Genomic DNA, 6,264 nt, shown 5'->3' on the forward strand with positions numbered 1-6,264 from the left:
TAAATGTTTAGCTAGCTAGCTACATGTCTAAACAAAAGACTCCACTATGCAAGTAACCATTTCACTACACCTTCTGTATCCTGTGCATGTGACAAATAACATTGGATTTTTATTTGATATAGTATGTTTACCAGAGACGGTAATGTGAAGAACATGACTTGCACCAAAGTCAAATTAGGATATAACATTAGGCCAACGAGACAGTGTCCAAGTTAAGAAATTCTCCGGTAGAATCCCCTGCTTTTATTTTGTCACACTCACAACCGTAAACTATTTTCTGTCATTTGCTCACCATTAAGTTGTAAATAATGATCTTGTTGTGAGTTTATTTTCCTGTAATAAGGAAGACAAAAGAGCTAAAGTGAAGACATTGTCAGCTATATGATATGGTCAACTAAAATCATTTTTAAACGGGTGGATTTATTGTCTTTTAAAATACAGTAGTTATGTTATTTAGGGCCACCAGGCTACTGATGTCACACAGCCTGTAGCTTTTTTGTTTATACTTTTTCATAACGACAAGTTTGATGTCGGACGACAATAGAATTTTCATGATGTCACTGCGACATCTGTTGATAGATATAGTATAAACCAGCCTTTAGTCTTGAAATTTTGGGTTGTTTAGTACATGGCCTCACATGTAAATCCTTATAGAGATGGGTGGCGCTAAGGCTTAAGAGGGTGTAAACGATGCTGAATGAGTGTAGACAAAGAAGAGCTCTCCAGTAGGTTTACCAAAACATTCAAGGCCCATTTTCTCAAAAGTGAGGTAACAAGTTTATCAACTTTCCAAGCAGAATTACTTTTCCATTGTTCCTCAACTGTATTGTATGATATACCATTTTCTATCTCTGAGTCTCTACTTTTATCCAATGTAAAAAACACAATTTCTAATTTTGCTAGATAAGACCGAATCGAAGCCGGTCGGTCACAATTATTAACTTGACCATGCTTAAAGAAATATTAAATGTCTGATTTGTTATTTTTACCCATCTACAATCACTGCCCTTCTTTATGAGGCTTTCACAAAGTTCCCTGGTCTTTGTAGTTGAATCGTTGCTTGAAATTCAATATTAGACTGAGGGACCTTACAGGTGTTGGTAACCCTTCATTTTACAGTCTGGTAATTACTAGGTAAATACCTAGCAACAAAAAGAAAATACATAGTAACTATTTAGTCCCAAACATACTTACTAGGAACCAAGCATGTAAAAACTACTTATGAAATACAAAGTAACAAAATGTAATTATATAGTAGTCCACTTTATTCCAAAATAAATGTATTAAGGACCTTATAAGTACAAGGTACTTATTATGTAAATACCTAGAAACAACATCTGATATTTTATTTATTTTTTACCATGTACTTACCACATAAATACCTTCAAGTCAATCATCCTGACGTTGGTATTCTCTCACAATGTTTATATGTACTTTGCCTTTAGTTACCATGTACAGTGCATTTGGAAAGTGTTTAGACCCCTTCACTTTTCCACATGTTGTTACAGTACAGCCTTATACTAAAATGTATTAAATTGTTTAAATCTACACACAACACCCCATAATGGCATAGCAAAAATAGGTTTTAAAAGATGTTAGCAATTTATTTTTAAATATCACATTTACATAAGTATTCAGGCCCTTTACTTGGTACTTTGTTGAAGCACCTTTGGCAGCAATTACAGCCTCGAGTCTTCTTGGGTATGACGCTACAAGCTTGGCAAACCTATATTTGGGGAGTTTCTCCCATTCTTTTCTGCAAATCCTCTCGAGCTCTGTCAGGTTGGATGGGGAGCGTCGCTGCACAGCTATTTTCAGGTCTCTACGGAGATGTTGGATCGGGTTCAAGTCCGTGCTCTGGCTGGGCCACTCAAGGACATTCAGAGACTTGTCACGAAGACCCTCCTGCTTTGTCTTGGCTGTGTGCTTAGGGTCGTTTGTCCTGTTGGAAGGTGAACCTTCACCAAAAGTCTGAGGTCCTGAGCACTCTGGAGCAGGTTTTCATCAAAAATCTCTCTGTACTTTCCTTCGTTCATCTTTCCCTTGATCCTGACTAGTCTCCCAGACCCTGCTGCGGAAATAAATCCCCACAGCATGATGCTGCCAACACCATGCTTTACTGTAGGGAGGGTGCCAGGTTTCCTCTAGATGTGACGCTTCTCATTCAGGCCAAAGAGTTCAATCTTGGTTTCATCAGACCAGAGAATCTTGTTTCTCATGGTCTGAGAGTCCTTTCGGTGCCTTTTGTCAAACTCCAAGCAGGCTGTCTAGTGCTTTTTACGGAGGAGTGGCTTCTGTCTGGCCACTCTACCATAAAGGCTTCATTGGTGGAGTGCTGCAGAGATGGTTGTCCTTCTGGAAATTTCTCGCATCTCCACAGAGGAACTCTGGAGCTCTGTCAGAGTGACCATCGGGTTCTTGGTCACCTCCCTGACGAAGGCCCTTTGCACCGATTGCTCAGTTTGGCCGGGCTGCCAGCTCTAGGAAGAGTCTTGATGCTTCCAGACTTCTTCCATTTAAGAATGATGGAGGCCACTGTGTTCTTGGGGACCTTCAATGCTGCAGAAAGTTTTTTGATACCCTTCCCCAGATCTAAGCCTCGACACAATCCTTTCTTGGGAGCTCTACGGACAATTCCTTCGACCTCATGGCTTGGTTTTTGCTCTGACATGCTCTGTCAACTGTGGGACTTTATATAGACAGGTGTGTGCCTTTCCAAATCATGTCCAATCAATTGAATTTACCACAGGTGGACTCCAATCAAGTTGTAGAAACATTTCAAGGATGATTAATATAAACAGTATGAACCTGAGCTCAATTTTGAGTCTCATATCAAAGGGTCTGAATACTTATGTAAATAAGATGTTTCTGTTTTTTTTATTTTATAAATTCTCAAAGATAAAAAAAAAAAAACTGTTTTTGCTTTGTCATTATGGGGTATTGTGTGTAGATTAATGAGGAGGGGAATTATTTAGTCCATTTTAGTATAAGGCTGTAACATAACAAAATGTGAAAAAAGTCAAGGGGTCTGAATACTTTCCGAATGCATAGTATGTTTGTATTAAAAGGTCTGTAAAATTAAGTGATGTCTGTTTCCTGGTATATACAATGAGGTTACTTGTAAAATACTACCACATTGGATGACTCCATCTGATAAAGACGACAGAAAATCTGTCCGTGATCTTACCCTGTTGTCTCATGGTACCACCTTCACACTTACAGTGTAGGTTAAAAGTAGACAGGCTGTAAAATGAAGCTGTATACATGTAAATACCAGATACTTGTAAGTCAACTAACGCTCTATGATTTAGTCTAATTATTGTGTAGACATAATGTACCAAGTAATTTTCCTTACATCATACAACCTTAACACTTACAGGGAAGGTACATTTTACATAGACATTTTAGTCATTTAGCAGACACTCTTATCCAGAGCGACTAACAATTTGTGCATTCATCTTAAGATAGCTAGGCGAGACAACACATCACAATCGTATCAAGTACAGTTTCCCTTTTAAAGTAGTTATCAGCAAAGTCAGTGCTAATGGGAAAAGAGAAGTGCTGTGAGAGTAATTTAAGATACTCTTTAAAGAGGTAGGGTTTCAGATGTTTTTGAAATATGGGCAGGGACTCCGCTGTCCTGACTAGAGTGAAGCTTGTTTCACCATTGGGGTGCCAGGACAGAGAACAGCTTATTTTTTCCCCCATTTACGATCTTGTCTCATCACTGCAACTCCTCAACTGGCTTGGAAGATGCGAAGGTCGAGTCATGCATCCTCCGAAACATGACCCGCCAAACCGAGCTCCTTAACACCCACCCGCTTAACCCAGCTGCACCAATGTGTCAGAGGAAACACCGTTCAACTGACAACCATATTCAGCCTGCAGGCGCCCAACCCGCCAGAAGGAGCGCGATGAGTCAAGTGAAGCCCCCCCGGCCAAACCCTCCCCTAACCCAGACAACGCTGGGTCAATTGTACACCGCCTTATGGGACTCCCGATCACGGCCGGTTGAAACACAGCTTGGGATCAAACCTGGGTCTGTAGTGACATTTCAAGCACTGTGATGCAGTGCCTTAGCCCGCTGCGCCACTCAGGAGGCCAGACAGAGAACAGATTTGACTGGGCTGAGCGGGATCTGAACTCCCGTAGGGGTGGGAAGGCCTAGAGATGTAGGGTTTGAGCATAGCCTGAAGGTAAGCACCAGGGTATTGAAGATGATACGAGCTTCGACTGGAAGCTAGTGGAGTATACGGAGAAGTGAGGTTGGTATGGGAGAACGTAGGAAAGTTGAACATCAGGCGGGCTGCGGCATTCTGTATTAGTTGCATGGGTTTGATGGCACAAGCGGGGAGCCCAGCCAACAGAGACTTGTAGTAGTCTAGACGGGAGATGACACGTGCCTGGATTAGGACCTGCACTGCTTCCTGTTTGAGAAAAGGTTGTACTCTACGGATGTTGAAGAGCATGAACCTAGCGAGTCACTGCTTTGATGTTTGCAGAGAATGACAGGACTTCTAGGTCCAGGGACACGCCAAGGTTCTTTGCACTTTCTTTTCAAAACACTTGAGCGTGCTGTCTCTGACCAACTCTATCGTTATCTCTTTCAGATCAGCCAAACTATTCAGGGTTCAAACCAGTCAGGGTTCAAGGCGGCTTACTCAACTGAGACCACTCTTCTCTGTGTCACAGAAGCTCCAGAAGGAGGTCCAGATGGAACTGGCATGTCGGGACGGCATAGCAGCCTGTAAGGTGAGTGCGTACTTGGCAGCCGTAGTTGGAGTAGGCGCACACCCCCCTCTCTGCCCTCCGGTGGATGATTGAAGATACCTCTGAACAAAGCCATGAACCCCTCATACAAAGCCAGCTCCTCCTCTCCTCTCTCCCAGACGGCCGTAGCCCACTCCAACACCCGCCCAGTCAGCAGAGAAATAACCGTGGCAACCTTGGACTTCTCGGTGGTGGGGCTCCCATCTGGTGAGCAAAATAGAGGAAGCACTGGAGTAGGAAGCCATGGCATTTAGATGAGGTTCCGTCATATTTGTCCTGGAGGGACAAATGGACATCGCTGATCTGGGCGGACTGCTGAATGGACTGGTGTGCTGGCTCGCTGAGTCGACTGGTTGTAGAGTATCCTCCGCTAGTTGAAGGCAATGCCGCCCGGGTATGTTCGAGATGTTGAAGAACCAAGGACCTCATCCACAGCCATCCCCAGTTGCGCCAGCTGGTCGTGGTGTTGATGAAGTAGGTTAACCTGTTCGTGGACCGTCTGATTCCCTGCTTCTTCCATTTGTTGAGACAGTACTCTGTAACGGAGACACTGGGACTTGAGAAGCAGGTGCAGGTGGTGAGTTTAATAAAGCAATAAACATGGAACAATACAAAACAAGAGTAGCGTCTCAACAGGAAACAAATAACCCATACTGCCTGGGGAATGGAACGAAGGGAGTGACAGATATAGGGGAGGTAAGAGCGGGAGTAGACGTGACACTGCCCTTCTTTATGAGGCTTTCGAAAAGCTCTCTGGTCTTTGTAGTTGAATCTGTACTTGAAATGCAATACTTGACTTAGGGACCTTACAAATGTTGGCATGGGGGACAGAGGAAGAGGGTAGTTGTCCCATGTGCTCCCTCTCCGAGGAGGTCACCAGGCTGCTTGTTTATGGCGCACACCTGTCACCAGCGTTACGCGCATTTGCACATAATGACACTCACCTGGACTCCATCACCTCCTTGATTACCTGCCCTTTATATGTCACTCCCTTTGGTTTCTTCCCCAGTCGTCATTGTTTCTCTTCCTGTTTCACGTCGGTTTCCCTGTTTGTGCTTCTTGTTTTGTTCATTTATTAATTAAATGTATTCACTCCCTGAAATTGCTTCCCGACTCTCTGTGTATATCGTTACAGTAGTGATTAAAAATCATGTCAATCCCTATTATTTTACGCAGTGAGTCCATGTAACTTATTATGTGATTATTTTTTGGGGGTCAAAACAAGGGTGTGCATACTTACAGTACCAGTCAAACGTTTGGACAAACCTACTCATTCCAGGGTTTTTCTTTATTTTTACTATTTTCTACATTGTAGAAAATTATGAAATAACACATATGGAATCATGCACTAACCAAAAAGGTGTTAAACAAATACAACATTTTTATATTTGAGATTCTTCAAAGTAGCCACCCTTTGCCTTGATGACAGCTTTGCACGCTCTTGGCATTCTCTCAACCAGCTTCATGAGGTAGTCACCTGGAATGCATTTCATT

Source organism: Salvelinus alpinus, chromosome 9 (assembly GCF_045679555.1).
Source record: "Salvelinus alpinus chromosome 9, SLU_Salpinus.1, whole genome shotgun sequence".
In the NCBI taxonomy this organism is placed as follows: Eukaryota; Metazoa; Chordata; class Actinopteri; order Salmoniformes; family Salmonidae; genus Salvelinus; species Salvelinus alpinus.